Below are 17324 nucleotides of genomic sequence, written 5' to 3' on the forward strand. Positions count from 1 at the left end.
GAATGCATTAGGCGCCATTAGGTTTTGTGCTTTTTAAATCTCTAAGACTGGCTCTTGGATTTTTGTTAAACAGCCTTTTCCTGGTATCTGGCAGTGTCTGTGCATGTTTTAGTTTTTTTTTTTTTTTAGTTAATAGCTATCCTTCTCAGATGCTTATCCTTGATTTTGCACTCCCCAGGCATTTGAGGGGAAAAAACACCTTCCCTCCCTGTGAGCACAGTTTTTCTTCTGTAGTTTTTGTCTCCTTGTCTCCGCACAGCAGTGATTTGATATGAAAACTACAGAGGATGTAGTGAAATATGGGCATTCTACACCTTGCTAGCAAGCTGAAACATGCATCTTTCCTCTTGCATTGCAAAGGTTATACAGCTTGCCCTGCCACTGTCCAATTCCTCTCTTCATTGAAGTTGGAAGCATTTCATAAGGATGGGCATGATAGGACTGTCCCACTCCAATACTTACTATCGAAACTGAGAGGAGTTGCAGTGTAAGAGGGTTTACTTTGTAAGCACTTGTGGTTTGAAGAATGAGGGACTACTGCAAAAGATCTTGTCCCTCTTGGTCTGGTGCAGGTAGCCCTGGTCCAGCAGGGCAAATGGAGTGCACTGCCAGTCCCACAGTATCATGATGATGCAATGTGTGTCACTTTAATATGTACTAATGGCACTGAACAATTGGTTCTATAGCCTATCGAAGTCCTTTACAAAAAATAAAAGTCCCAAACTAGTAGCTTTAGCCAATCAGGGGTCTGCACCCTCTAGAACACATCAAGAGGTTGAATCCTTCAGATTTTCTACCGTACATTGTGTGATGGGAGTTTCACTGAGCTCTGCTCAGTTTCTATTCCTTTTCTCAATCCTTGAGATTTCTATTCAGAAATTCAAATTTATAGATATATCTATATATATTCTAACTGGACATCATGTCAGAACCAGCTAAAAAGGACTTTTTAGAGCTTGCAGCACTTGTTAGAAAAAGAGGCTCCATGCTGATGACCCACTTAAAGAATGGAAATATTGCATTTATCCAGAGCACACGGTGAGAGATTGCAACATTTAGCGCACCTTTTCGCAGAAAACACTTAAAGACCGGGAAGGTAGACTTTTGTTATTTCCCCAGAAGCTTAAAACTAAAGAATGCCCTCTTTCTGATGAGGAAGGTGATGAGTCGCAAAGACTGTGACATCCTAGAAAAGGGATAGATCTGGTGCTATGAACATTTTTCACCATAGCTCTGCTGAACAATAAAAAACACATGAATGTCCATCTTCCTCAAAAAAGGTTCCCTCAAAAGGGTTTGCTCAGAGCCTACTTCTTCCCTGAAAAAGGTTCAGACTAAGAAGGCCTCACAATCTTTAATGTCAATCAAGCTCAAAGATTTCAGTCTTAAAATTCAAATTCTCTGTCGACTTACACATAGAAGCTCACTACCGTTGCAACGCTCATGATCATTTCTTCATCGCCGTTGACGACAATTATTACATCGAGAATCCTCAAGCAGACGCCGACAACTGTTCTGTCGTCAAAATTGCTTCAGTTTGTGGCCTATCTCTTAAGCCAGACGACGAGAGACATGTCGGCGAGGGACCTGTCGTCGAAGGAAAGACAGTTTATGAAAGATTCAATGATAATGGAGCAGTCGCTGAAGGAACTGGCAATGCCACTGAAATCCGCATCATCAACGAATACATTATTTTTGCCCCTAACATCGATTGCCCCAAGAAATAAATCTCCAACAGATATTCTCTCAGCCCACACCTCTCAGAGTAAGGTCTCATCACTTCCACCAGCACATCTTCTAGATGATGATGATTCAGAAGACAGTCCCTATGGAGTGGCACGCAGCCCATGGGAACTTCATGTAAAGTGTCAGGAGGACAAGGATGATGATGGGCAGTACTATGATGAATCCTATTATACTGTTGGAGAGCAATGTCGGCAGTACCGGGAAGAATACTCCTCTCGTGAACAACAAGATTCACCCATTCAAATGCCCATGTCTTCAGTGAGCAACTTGCAAAATATGCTCAAGGACTAATATAGCAGGATCCCTTAACCAGCAGATGCAGCTCCATCAAAACAGACACCCGTTCCACTGACCACTCTGAATTCCTTTCACGTCCATCAGGACTTGTGACTGCCCCTGCAACCTCACTTCCACTATTGCCTTAAATCCTAGCTGATACTCCAGCCGATGAACCACCTTCCACAAACAAAGAGAGTGAGGAAGGGGACATAAGGGACACTGCCTCAATCCCTAACAAATGGGATGATTATCTAATCCCAACTTCATCCCCTCTGCTACCACCATCAACAGATTCCCCACCTTAGGATATTGGCTGCCAAGAGGTTTGAGCTTCTGCTTCTCACCAAACAAGTGGGTTGTTCCCTTTATAATTTTAAAGAGCCCACCAAAAAATCTGTTTGGCTATCCCCATCATTGACTTTATATGGCAAGAAGGCCTCAAAATCATGAAAAATCCGGCCACAGTATCTGCAGCTATCTCAGGCTTGATTTAAAAAATGTAAAGAAATGCAAAGCTCCTGAAGGCTCTTCAACATGCTTAATCGGCCAAACAATACCAGAGTGGTATCCCAGAAGTCCTAACGCCGCTCCAAGAACCCAACCACCCCAATTTCAGCAACTCCTGACCAGGATAGTCGCAGACTTGAAAACATCGGAAAAAGATTCTCTTCTGTGGCAGCCACAACAGTTAGAGCGGCAAACTCTACGGTCATATTAGGCCGCTACGACCGCCAAATGTGTTCTGGTCTTTCTATATACATCGACCTCTTGCCTGAAGACGCCAAAATAGAAGCCTGAAAGATCATCCAAGTGGAAGAAAGAATATCTGCTGAGATCATAGATTGCGCTATTGATGTTTCAGTGACAGTATTCAGATAGCTTGCTGGTGCAGCAGTTCTGCGTAAAACAAGGATCGCTAAAAGCCACGCCTTTTCACCCGGAAGTCCAAAGTAAAATGCTAGATTTACCTTTTTACTGTGAATCATTGTTCGGAAACCATGTGGACGAGGCACTCCAGTCCAGGGCCTATACGGGCGTTGCCAAGTCTCTGGGGACTCCTCAGTTTCGGAAGCAGTCCTTTTGATGAGCCAGGGAGTAACGTATTCCTATAGAGGTGTTTTTCAACTCTACAGAAACCAATACCAGTCTGGCCAGACTCTGCCATCAACAATATCCTCAACAGCAACAGACTTGCAGAAAACCCACCAAAAGCATCCTTAACAGCATGCAACCAGAGGAAAGTTCTCTTCCCAAGGCTGGGATTCTACCAGAAAACAGTGACTCTTTTATAATGCCAGCTACCCCTTACAACTTGCCCACTCCACTAGCGGGTCAGATTATGCATCATTTCCATCAGTGTCCCCGTGTAAGTTCAGACAAGTGGGTGCTTGATGTGCTTGCCTGGGGCCATACCCTTGAGTCCATCAAAACACTACCAAACACCCCGCCAAAGGGACCAGACCCTGCACACCTGAAGCAACTGCTCATGCTGAGAAAAGGAGAGATTAAAGTAGTCCTGAATCACAGAGGGGCATGGTGTTTTACTTTCATTTCTTCCTCATTTAAAAGAAGTCAGGAGATTGGTGTCCCATTCTAGATCTCCGCAAATACATTCCTGAACAAATAATCCTTCCCAATGATGACACTCCAAGATATTCTTTACCTTCTCCATCTAAGGGATCATATGACTGCCCTAGACCTTCAGGATTCATATTTCCATGTATTAATTCACCCGAAACATTGCTGGTTTCTGCAATTCAGGGTAGCTGGCATCCACTACCAGTTTACACTACTTCCGTTCTGGCTAAAATCAGCACCGCACATTTTCACCAAAGCCCTAGCTCCAGTGGCGACCTATCTTGGACAGGGTGAGGTTCAGGTCTTTCCATACCTGGAAGAGTGGCTGATAAAGGCACAGACACAGCCAACAGTAAAGGCCACAACAGCCTACCTAACATTATTCCGCAGACTAGGTCCTGCAGACCAGGTCTCCGTCAACGACCAGAAATCTCACTTGACTCTGACAACCTTGACATTCCTAGGTGCATTCTTGGACACGGTCCAGAACGACAGACAAAAATTTGACAACTAGCGAAAAGATTGGCCACAAAAGTCAGTTTCTGTCCGAATATACAAATCTCTCCTCGGAATGCTTTCTTCGTGCATTCCCCTCATTCGGAACGGTCTACGGATACAGCCACTCCAAGTAGAATTAGATAAGGAATGGCTGCAGACCCAAGGCTCGTTTGTGCACATAGTTCACATCGCTCCAACAATAACAGAAGCCATGTTCTGGTAGACACAGACATCAGATCTATCATTTCTGGCCCAAATCCCCGAATACGTCATGATGACAGATGCGTCACAGGAAGGCTGGGGTGCTCATCTACAGGACTTAACAATCCGTGAAAAATGGGATTCCAAGGAAGCTAAGTTTCACATATATCTCCCTGAGCTGAAAGCCATTGTTTTGTCGTTAAGATATTTTCTCCCCAAGATGGCACGCTCATCGGTACTCATTTGTACAGACAATACCACCAGCATGTATCACATAATGAAGCAAGAAGGAACACGTTCACCAGCGCTATTGTTTCAAGCACAGGAGAAATGGGAATTGGGTGCTGCTACATCACAATGCTCAGAGCAGACCATGTGCCAGGAGTGTCCAGTATTCTTGCAGACTCATTAAGCAGGACCAACATTAGCTGCCACAAGTGGGAGCTCAACCAACAAACTGGACAACCTATTCCATCGTTGGGGCAAACTAAACTTAGACCGGTTTGCGACAAAAGATAACAAAAAATGCCAATTCTTCGCAATTTGGCATCAACAGAAGGGATGGGGGGAAATGCCTTTTCAATGAGATGGTGCAGAATCTATGCTTATGCGCCCCAACCCCCCCCCCCCCCGATCCCATTGATGCCAAGATTTTTCATGAAAATGAAGAGCCATACAGAGTCCTCCTCATTGCTCCAAAGTGGCCAAGACAGTTTTGGTTCATAGAGCTCCTGCTCCTGTCCGAACAACCTCCCGTTCAGCTCAAACCATTACCAATGCTGCTGACTATGAGCCAGGGGCAGGTCTGTCGTCCCAACCCATCATCGCTACACTTATCGACCTGGCTCCTGAGTTCAAAAGTTTGCCATGCTAGATATTCTTTCAGACTGCAGGGAAATACTCGTGAAAGCAAGGGTGCAGCGACCACTAACAAAACATACAAATGAAAATGTAAGCGCTTATGCATCTGGTGTGCAGAACAAAAAAATCATCCTTTCAGTGCCATTAGAACCTATTAGTGACACACATACCTTTATTATGGTACAGTGGGACTCCACTAAGGGTAAAGATTAAAGCATGTCAATCTATAAAAGATCCAATCACAAAAGAACTCCACTGGATGTGTGGAGGAGGGAACAAGAGGCATGGGGTTCTAGGAGCAGCAGCCTCCAATACTAAATATTCATCACAAAAGAGCTGCTCCTAGTGTGATAACCCAAACGAGTTACAAGAACGTCGTAAGTGTGGGCATTTCACAAAAAGATACGGACTGGTCTCACACACCACCTGGTGTCATGCTTCATCATTGACCAGTCCTCGCCCTCCAAAACCTTCGTTTGATGGAGGGCGGGCATACACTTGACGACAAGGATGCACTTCTAAGTGATTGAGTGGGGGCCTGTGACTATGTGAGTGAGGTTAAAAATCATTATAGTAATCAGTAGCAATTCTTTAATGTGAAATGAAAACTATATGATATTAAAAACAGGTGTGACTGTGATTGGGACGGTTATTGTTCCCAACCGTCTAGTGAATGGTCTAGTGGATGGTCGACATGTTTCTGCCTGGATGGCCCCGAAGGGTCCGTGGCATTCATCAGGACCTAGAAAAGAAGAATAAAGGGCTCCGTTCTTACCAAATTTGGTAGTGTGTAACCACTGCGGGAGTGTGGAAAAAGTCACACTTCACCGTCTTAGATCTGCTTCCAATAGTGAAGCCTGAAATAGAGATTATGGAAAACAATAATGTAACTCGCTGGGTCATTTGTACCTGTAAGGGGAAAAAAAGGAAAAAACAATGCATGCATTGGTTGTCGTGCGTGACAGAAGTGTGTACGTGACTTGGTGGCACTCTATTTGTGTACACTAGTGCGGAAATATGGTGGCAGACGATGCTGCTACCAGGCTTACCCTAGTAATTTGGACAACTTGTCCCATGGGGGAAGGGGCGGGGGAGAAACCACAGTTGTGTTTCCTCTGTAAGAGAAAACATGAAAGAACAGTTCCTTGGTAAAAGCGTTTTGTTGGAAAAGAATATCACAAAACGAGCTATGGTGCAAAAAAACCAATACTAAATTGACTCGCCATTTCTCCGAAGCAAACCACAGAGAAACAGACCTCAGTTGGACTATACTTGAGGTCATGAGAAAAGAGAAGTCTGACCTCACAAAAAACCTTCATTTTAGAGAGCAACGATGGGTCTACCGCCTCCGTACCCATGAGAAGGGTCTCAATGATGATATCCCCTGGCTACAGCTGACACGATAGAAGGATCGATGAACTTGGAATACACCATCCCTCAACCACGATATATACGTGTTTTCACACACTCACGTTATATCATGGTCTGGGCCCATACACCATACTATAGTCCCTCCTTCCACACCTAATACGTTAGGATCTCGTATTGTGTACCTGGTTTGAGCATCAATATATGTGGGACACACACACTCTAACTTAACTTAATGATGACTGATCGTTTATTCTGAAACTATTGATATGCCATTCAAAGGGTTTTTTATTCACCACAGCGCTTTGTGGCTGTTGAATGTTTCTCTTAGTATGGGAGTGTTCCTTTGATGCCATAGAATGCTGATTGCACAGGGGATCGTTCCGGTTTTTGATTATACAAGCATCCAAGGACTGAAGGGATTTGCCTTCCTCTAATAACTCTCCATAACTTGTATGCATCGCTCACCCTTATGGTGTAGAGTCTCCATTTCACTCGCTCCAGCATGAGACCAACACAATCTCTGTCTCTTTATTAACAAACCACACACCCAGCACAGAGCTACCTCAACTCCGAGTCCATCATCCGGATGATCGCGCCACTACCGCACGAGCACTAACTATTCTTTTGGCTGTCAGAATGACCACCCCTCCCACCACTACCACCTCTCTCAGGCTGTCTGAGGTGCTCCTCCTTCCCAGCCTCTCCTGAGTCCTCCTGTTAGGAGCTGTTTGTGGGAGAGGCAGCTAAAGAGGTGCCAAAGCAGCAGCAAGATTCAGAAAGAAAGGTAAGTAGAAAGAAAGTGTCTGCACCAGTGCGTGTACGCCTCTTCTAGAGTGTGTGTTTGTGTGTGTGTGTATGCATAAGTATGTGTGCCTGTCAGTAAACTGTGTGCGTATCTCGGTGTGTTTGGGGCTGGAGTGCTATTTCTACTGCCCTGCCCGTAAAATGCTGGGCCTTGCACAGTGGTAGTAATCCCTGGCAATCTGCTAGCCATGGCACAATGGTTGTAGTCACTGGCAATATGCTGACCTGGCTCGGTAGAGGTAGTTTCTGACAACATGCTGACCCTCGCTTAATGATGGGAATTCGTGATATAATGCTGGCCTTAGCACACCTTGTGGGACTCCCTTTGCAGCATGCTGGCCCTGACACAATAGTGATAATTTGTGGTAAAATGTTTGCCTCTGTAAAGTGGTGGCCAAGGGTTCAAGGCAGATGGATAGGCGTGGGGAAACGCATTGCATTTGTAAATGCTTTCATTTTGTTATCGAGTATTGGGGTATCTTTCATAGATTCACATGCTTAAATCATACCCGCCATTGAGGTGGGAGTCTCACGGTACAAATACAATATATACGTAATAGTAATAAAATATCATACAATAGGCTATAATGGACAGTAAAGTCACTACACTAACCTACCCTTGTCCTTTTGTAAAAAAACAAAAAACAAATTTGGAACACAGCCAATCAGGCTCCAGCACCCTCTAGAACACTCCACAGAGAGGCAAGTCCCTCAGATTTTCTACCACACGTCGTGTGACAGGGAGTCTCCCTAAGCTCTGCTCAGTTTTTTCCTTAAAGTATGCTGAATGCTGTGAGTACAGGATGTCTGAATCTTCTAAGAAAGGATTATTCTTGCCTTGTGGTTCCTGTGGGAAAAAGATTACATTTTGAGGATCCCCACAAGGAGTGTATATACTGCTTGTATCCTTATCATAAGGTCAAGGACTTCAGTATTTGTAGAACTTTTTCTTCAAAGACCTTAAAGGATAGAGAAGGCAGGTTATTGATCTGGCTGGAGAAATTGAAAGTGAGATCTGAGGTTGTGTCTGAAGAGAGATAGATCTGAAGATCCACCTGAAAGAGCTGGCAAAACATCTAAAAAGTCTCACCATGAGGTTAGCCACTCTGCCTCTAAAAAAGAGAAGCTTTCTTTCTCTTCTGAAGGAAAAACTGTGGAAACATCAAAAATGTTAGTTAAAACAGCATTGAAACAGTCCAGGACTCAATTTCAGTCTGTCAGATCCTCGTCGATGTCAAAAAAGACCCCGTCAACGACGAAGCCATCTCTGGGTTAGTCGACACTATCTCCGTCGACGGAAGAACCGGTAAGATCTGTACCTTCGACGAAGACTAAAATCTCCTCCGTCGACGACACCGTCGACTATCACAGATCACAGTCTCGCCTTCGTCGACCTCCCTCTCTCCATTCTCGTCGACGCTTCCACAGTCTACCTCCACTTCGACATCATCGTCGACGACGGGTCTTCCGTCAACCACATCGACTACGACAACGTCGACACTAACACCGGTAATGGCAGCTTCAGCTGTCCCTATGTCAACTTCCATGGTCATCTTGTTGACTATCATGCGGAAAAGGCCTACTTCACTACAAGTAACTCCTATTTTATCATCTAAATTAGCGTCTACGCTCCCGTCTACGAGGGGCTATTACCACACTCTTTTACCAACTGCGCCTGACCCCGTTCAAAGACTGCCTTCTCCTCCATCTATTTTGCATACTTCAGGTTCATCTGTTCCGGCTGCTGGGTCTCAAGATATTGTACCTATGCCACAAGACCAAGGGGTACACGATGAAGACAAGGATGCAGTCGCCGATGAGGGTGAACTCCCTAAATCGCCAACAACCGTGGATGAATGGGAGGATTATGTAATCCCTACACCATCATCGCCAGTTCCTCAGGCAATTGATTCCCCTCCGGAGGACATCGGAGGTTTTCATGCAATCATGGAGAGGGCAGCGACATTATTTCACCTTCCTATGCATGTTAAGCAGTCCGACTGCTTTCGCTATGATTTTAAATATCAAAGCAGGAAATCTGTCCGCGCCATTCCCATAATCTACCATATTTGGGAAAAGGGCGTCAAGATTATGAAAAACCCTCTCGCTGTACCGGCAATTCTTCCCAGGATTGATAAGAAATGTAAGGCCCCGGATGATGCCCCTGCTTGCCTGTCTTGTCATCCTAGGCCTGACTCTGTCATCTCTCAGGCTGCTCAGCGCAGGTCGAGAAATCCATTGGTACCGATCACTGCGCCTCCTGACAAGGATGGTAGGAGGCTCGATAATATAGGGGAAGAGGTTTACCACCATGGCAGGTGCTTCCGTTCGCGCTGTTAACTCATTGGCATTCCTAGGGAGATATGACCGCCAAATGTGGTCAGATAGTGCACCATACCTTGAGTTTTTACCAGAGGTTAAGAAGCAGGAGGCGAGAAATTCTCCTGGAGAGGGAAAGAGCAGCATCGGAAACAATCGACAGTTCCATGGATCTAGCCTCCCTAGGGTTCAGACAACTGGCTGGAGCAGCGGTCCTCTGTCGCCAGGGTTGGCTTAAATCTACTACTTTCCGCCCGGAGATGCAAAGCAAAATCCTCGCTATGCCATTCGATGGGGATGCGCTCTTTGGCAAGCACATCGATGATGCCCTGCAAGAGATTAAATAAGGACACTGCCAAAGCCCTGGATACGCTTCAGTACAGGACTCCTCCTTTTCGAGGGGCTTTCTCCTTTCGTGGAGGTTAGCAAAAGTAACAACCCCAGTCTTATCTGAGGAGATATGGTTTTCAACAGCAACAATCTTGCACCCCCTGCTGCCGCTTACAGACAACAGAACAGGGGAAACAGCCCTTACAGGGCAGAGATAATATTAGGAAACCGTGACGTCTCCCCAGCACCTGCAACAGTTCGGCCACACTTCAACACCAAGACGCCGAACATTTTTCGTCATTTCAACCAATGGGGAAAAACTGACCTCGGACGAGTGGGTTTTAGAAATAATCAAATTCGGACACACCCTAGAACTTGTAAACCTCCCTCCGCCCAATCCACCTTTAAAGAAGCATCCACCACATCTAGCTCTTCTCAAGAGAGAGGCAAGAAGTATGCTACAAAAAGGAGCTATAGAGAAAGTGCCTCGCTCTCAAGTGGCAAGAGGTTTTTACTCCAGTTTCTTTTTAGTCAAGAAAAAGTCGGGAGAAAGGAGAACAATCCTGGATCTGAGGAAGCTGACCACATACGTGCAAAATAAATCTTTTTGCATGGTTTCTCTTCAAAAGATTCTGCAACTCTTAGACCATGCAGACTGCAGGGCCTGCAGCTTTTCCCATATCTGGACGATTGGCTAATAAAATCTCCTTCTTTCCGGCAAGCCTCAGAAGCAACGCATGCCTGCCTTCGCATGTTTCAATCTCTGAGGCTATCTCTCAACTCCCAAAAGTCAGTTCTTCTTCAGTCTGATAGGATTCAGTTTCTGGGAGCAGTCTTGGACACTATCCAGGACAAAGCATTCTTGTCCACAGAAAGACAATCACATCTGGTTTCTCTAGCATCAGACCTATGAAAAAGAAGGTTGCCTTCTGTGAGGAAGATAAAATCCTTTCTCGAATGTTGTCCTCTGCAATCCTTTTGGTTCCTCACTCCTGTCTCAGAATGAGACCTATCCAAGAAGAACTGGACAGTCAATGGCTTCAAATAACAGGGTCGTTCGATGACCTGGTGAAGAAAACCCCGACTATGCGGGTGGCTCTGCTTTGGGTGGCAGGGCTCCAGCAATGTCTCAACCGGGCTTACCTTTCTTTCTCCCCCACCGGAATTCATCTTGAATACAGACGCGTCTCTCGAAGGATTGGGTGCGCACCTCCAAGATCTCTTCTGCATAAAAAGGAAAAGGTCCAAAGCATTGTCAAGAATGCACATCAACTTCCTGGAGCTTCAAGCTATTTTTTTGGCTTTGCAGTCTTTTCTCCCAAGACTTCAGTTCTCATAAGAACCGACAACACCCCATGCATGCATTACCTAAACAAGCAAGGGAGGACTCGCTCTCATATCCTATCTCAGGAAGCACAAAACATATGGAAGTGGCTCCTTTCTCATCACATAAAGGTGGAGCATCTGCCAGGAGTAAACACTCTGGCGGGCACTTTGAGCAGAACATCAAATTCTTGCCACGAATGGGAACTGGACCATTCAGTCGCGGAACACATTTTTCAGATGTGGGGGCAGACCCAACTTGGATCTCATTGCCTCCAAGACAAATCGGAAATGCCCATTCTATGCCAGTTGGGATTCAGAGAAGGGCTCTTGGGTAAACACCTTCATGATGAGATGGACGGGGATTTTTGCTTACGGTGCCCCCCCCTTACTGTTGCTCCTGAGGCTTCTAAGAAAACTGAAGCTGGAACCTTGCCGAATGATTCTCATTGCCCCATGATGGCAGTGTCAGCACTGGTTCACAGAGCTTCTTCTACACTCAGAATGCAACCCATTACGCCTTCCAGTTTCTCCAACTCTTTTGACAATGAGCAAGGGCCAGATTCTCCACCTGCTTCCAGCCCCTCTGCAGCTTCATGCCTGGCTTCTGAGCTCACTGAATTCAAGGAGCTAGATTTACTACAAGACTGTAGGGACATACTTGCAAAAGCAAGAGCTCCTTCTACTCTAAAAACCTATTCTCTGAAATGGAAACGTTTCTGTTGTTGGTGCCGTGATAACACACATCCCCTGGACTATTCTCCGGAGAATGTTCTCCCTTATCTTTTACTAGCGAAGTCTGAACTCATGTTTGCATCTGTTAAGCTGCATCTGGCCGCAATCTCGACTTACAGGCGCTCTACTGGCGGACCATCTCTTGCTCTGACTGGTTGGTCAAGCAATTTTTGAAAGGTCTGTTCAGAGCTTTTCCTCCCATCAGAGCTCCTCCCCCTGAATGGAGGCTTAACCTGGTTCCATCACAGCTCATGAATCACCCATTCGAACCTGTGCACAAAGCTGAGCTTAAATATCTCGCCTGGAAAACTTTTCTTTTGTTGGTGCTTACCTCCGCTAGGAGCCAGCGAAATTCAGGCATTTACTATCAAACAACCATACACAAGGTTCACTAATGACTATGGTCTCCTGAGAACGAATCCTTCATTCCAAAGGTTCCATCTTCTTTCCATCTTAATGAGCCTATTATTCTACGTACTTTCTTTCCCAATCCTTCCACCCCGGCTGAGAAGGCTCTACACACTTTGGATATTAAAAGGTGCCTTAAATTCTACTTATCACGAACTGTATCCATCCGAAAGTCGGATCAATTGTTTGGATCTTATGGTGGTCAAAAACCAGGTACAGCAGTAACAAAGTCAACAATTGCAAGCTAGATTGCATCAGCAATTCAATTTTGCCATTCTAAAGCTGGAAGTCCCCTGTCCGTGCAGCCTAAAGCTCATTCCTCAAGGGCCGTGTCCTTATCGGTAGCGTGCCGTTGGAGAAGATTTGCCATGCTGCAACCTGGAAGAATGTGCACACATTTACACAGTATTACTGTCTGGATCTGACTACAGAAGCGGAGTCAGCAGTTGGCTAAGCAGTGTTACGCAACCTTTTCAAATAAGGTAAGCCTCTATTGAGGGGTGACTATCTTATTTCATGCGTTTGAATGCTGTCTCTTTTAATTGTTAATGTTACTAATGTCTCTCTCATGTGATATGGCATATGTTACAAGTATGTTTACAAGTATATTTTACAAAGTCTCTAATTTGGTCTGTATAATTCCCACCAACCGCTAAGGAACTAAGATTTTTACTGCTAGCTATTCTGATTCAAGCATGTGAATCTATGAAAGATACCTTAATACTGGATAAGAAAACAAATTACTTACTTGTAACTTCAGTTATCCAGTATTGGTATCTTTCATAGATTCACATGCGACTCACCCTCCTCCCCGAAGAGGCTTTCCTTATTACTATGTTATATTTACTGTCACTTGTGCTACGAAAATCTGAGGGACTTGCCTCTGTGGAGTGTTCTAGAGGGTGCTGGAGCCTGATTGGCTGTGTTCCAAATTTTGTTCTTTTTTACAAAAGGGTAAGCTAGTGTAATGACTTTATTGTCCATTATAGCTTAATGTATCCTATTTTATTACTATTATGTCAGTGGTGTCACTAGGGTTGGTGTCACCCAGTGCGGGTAACTCATGGTGTCACCCCCTCATGACTTACCCCATGAATCCATGATGGACCTCCTCGAGGAGATGTATTAATCTGTGCAGCACCCACGGAGGGGGTCCTTCTTCTTCTGGGGCCTTACCAAGCCCACTCCTCTACACCGGAGTCTAAAGCACTGCAGAGGTGTTACCCATCCTTTCATAGCTCCTCCCCTTGCTCCTGGCCAACATAGAAAAGTCTTAACCACGCGCGGGAAAATGTGGAGTGTGGCTTTGACGCATTCCTTCGAGGCTGAGACTCCTGCCCCATTCCAATGTGTGGCGCTTCGCATCATGCTCACCGGACCTGACTGAAGTTTACTTAAATAACAGTAGCTGTGCACCTGTCAACGGTTACGACAACGCCAATTGTCTTACCAGGCACAGTGTCATTGCTATTCATTCTGCTCAAGACATCACTCAACAAGTTTCTTTAACAAGGAAGACGAGAGGGCAAAAATGTTGCCAAATAAATAATACACGGCACAAGTTCGAGAGCCTGTAACTCTATTAACCAATTGGTTTCCATCACCAAAGAAAGTTACATGATAAAAATGAATGCTACCTTTTTATTTATATTCAGAAGTGCAGAGCCAGTGTTCACCTTTCCGACTCTTCCTTTTCAGTGCATTATTTCTCGCACACTGAGCAGCAGTGCCACTCGTCTTGACACAGGGGTGCAGGTGAATGTGGGGTTTGCGTGAGTGAAAGTTCATTGCACTCTGTCACGATATGGTAAATGAGTGTAAGAAAGGGGAGACATTTGAGGAAAGATCACATTTCAGCGTACTCTAGTGGCCACGGAGATGTGCTCTGTGAATGGGAAAGGCAGAGGCACATGCTGTAACTTTAGGAAAGCTGTGTATTAAAAGATGCTGTTTGCGGCATGGTGTACCTTTTTTTCCGGCTCCCAGTTCAAAGGGCATACTTTCAAACACAGCAAAGTGAAGAATGGGGGAGCCACTTACCAGCTGCAGGCTGCAGAGGAAGACAGGCGTGCACCTGGCGCTACAAAACCCCATGGGCAGTGATGAAAACGGCGGGTCCGTGAGTGACGCTGACATCGTAGCCTAATTGGACAATAATCTTGGCCGGCGGCCGGGTAAGGTTCGACAGACAGTAATATTATTTAGCATTTGGTGTCACGGACTCCGTGAGACCAAAATGCAAAATAATATTACTGTCTGTCGAACCTTACCCGGCCTCCGGCCAAGATTATTGTGGACACGGACCATGGTGTTTCCCCATGTGATGGTGTCACCCGGTGCGGTCCGCCCCCCCCCCCCACCCCGCTGCCCCCCCCACATCCCCTAGTGACGCCACTGTATTATGTATATATTTTATTTGTACCGTGAGACTCCCACCTAGACGGCGGGGATGATTCAAGCATGTGAATCTATGAAAGATACCAATGCTGGATAACTGAAGTTACAGGTAAGTAACTTGTTTTCTTCTACTATGCCACTTCTTTATGTGTTTCTTTTATTTTATTGAATCAATTAAAAAGAACAATCCTAAACACTTTATATACAGAAATATCACAGACCGTTAAAAGACTGATCTTCATTTTAGTAGCAACATTATATAAAAGGAATTATCAAACGGTCAAAGAATTCTAATTGTGTCCAGCTGACTTGCAAAAATTCCCAACGTAAAAGCAAATAAAAGGATTTGAGAGCATATGCATGAAGTACAAAGCAGGCTTATATCGGCAAACTGTAAAATTTAAGAATTGGTTAAAAAAATGTCTGTTTGGAATTCACAATATTTACAAAATAAAACTATATAGAATTTGTACGTAGATCTCATCACACAGGCAAATTAAAATGGATGATTTTTCATAATGGCCCAAAGGAAAACAGAGCAAAGATCTAATGGTATCCAGCTGAAATTTGGTTAAGAGAGCTCTTTCCCAAGGACTCAAGATCAAAGTCAAATAAGGTTTAAGGCAGGGTGATGTTTGTACAATATCATAAACACGCAGAGAAGATTTACTCAATTCTCTTTCTCCCTAGATGTCACCCTAGGGCTTGTGAAGAGCTTTGTAACTTTCTGAATATCTCACTTGGTCAAAGAATCATGAGAAGTATACATTTAATTCCACCAAATGTCTTTGGAGGAAGATTGCACATAATTTAGCTAGGGGATGGAAGTACCTTTCTCACATTTCAAGCAGTCGAAGATACTCTCCCGATTGAGAGATGTATGTTTGTTAGTCCTAACAGAAACCCAAAGTAGTAATGGTGCAACCTTGATTGTCTGATACAAAGTCCAAGCCCAATTACTCATGCAAGAAAAAGTGCAGCATCAATGTTTTTTTAAAGCCTTTTTATTCGTGTTTTTGTTGTACATGCAGTTAATTTTTCCTGACTTTCCGTTCAGCCTTTAATTCAGTTTAATTATGCAGTGTGGGTCTGGAAGGGAACCGACCCTGAATTTCAAGATTACCATTTATATAATTTTTCGAGTTTCAGTAACAAGGAGAGTTATTCTGTGATTGCACTGAAAGATGCATATTTCCTTATTGAAGTATGTTCTTCTCACTCTTCTTTCCAAACATGTTCATGTTTCGCAGTGGAGGCCCAATATTTTGCTTGCAGCAGTAATGACTGCATTTGACGCCGACTACACTTTACCTACACCTTCATGATTGGTTTAGTCAAGCTTTGCCACCAGTAGTAATCCTCTAGTCTCCTTCGAAATTACTGTCTTTCCCTTTCAGTAAACCTTAAGACATTTATCTGGATGTGACCCTGATGTGAACCATATAACACACTGGACAATAAACTGTGGTCATAATTTTCCATTGTGACTATTCTCTATGAATCCATGACCGTAATTCATGCCTCTTCATGAATGAAACATAAAGTAGGACATTATAGTGCTCTCTCAAGGGATTGCCAAGGATAATCATTAGCACTGAATAGTCCTGCCCACGTGCGGGGACTCCTGGAGCCCTTATTATTCAGCTTAAAAGGAAGGCTACAATGGGCAATTCTTAAGATTATACTTTAAAACGAGTAAAGAAACCTATATATATATATATATATATATATATATATATATATATATATATATATATATATGTATATTAAAAGCCAAATACTTTCGTAGACATCATACATCTCCTTCACAAACCCTTTTTGGAAAAGTAGAAAGATGAAGCATGGAAGGACAGTGTAGCCATGTAGGATGCCTTTGTTGGTGTACAAACAGTGTCTCTGCCTTTAAGAACCCAGAGACCACCAGTATCCCATCATGTTCAGCAGGTTCTTCCGTTCTTTTTCCGGCTCCTGGTGACAGGATCTTGGAGCACTGTGCTTGACCTTTTTGTCTTTTTCTCGTCCAAAAATCTCGTGGATTATTGTGACGACTACTTCACAAGATGGTGTTTAACGGTCCCATTCATTTTCTTTTTCCGACAGGAATTTGTGGTATTTAATCAAATAAAATGCCAGCTTTATTTTACAAGTGTCCTGCCTGTGGGAGAAAGAAGGGCAAGTCAGACCCCCACTACGTCTTCATCATCTGCCTTTCCGTAAGCCATGTTCCTGACAAATGCCAGCACTGCAGGAAGCTTTCCAGGCATACCCAGAGGGAAAGGGAGAAAATTAACCTCCATGGCAAAAAGTGTGATGCAGGCAACAGATGCATTCTGAAGGTGGGACATCAGGAGAGCGAGGAGAGGGTCAGTCCACTACCAGGGCTCTTCCACCGTCCTCTGAGGACCCCAGGTGTGGAAGGTCAAAAAAGAGGAGTACAGCCCAAAACGACATAGTTCCAGGTTGACGTTGAGAAG

General features: G+C 44.4%; 1 protein-coding gene across 2 annotated transcripts in view; it reads left to right on the forward strand.

The window, feature by feature from the left end:
- CDC45 (cell division cycle 45) overlaps positions 1 to 17324 on the forward strand; it is a 433910-nt gene that overhangs the window by 186997 nt on the left and 229589 nt on the right. The window lies entirely within an intron of this gene.

This window comes from Triturus cristatus, chromosome 11 (genome assembly GCF_964204655.1).
Source record: "Triturus cristatus chromosome 11, aTriCri1.1, whole genome shotgun sequence".
In the NCBI taxonomy this organism is placed as follows: domain Eukaryota; kingdom Metazoa; phylum Chordata; class Amphibia; order Caudata; family Salamandridae; genus Triturus; species Triturus cristatus.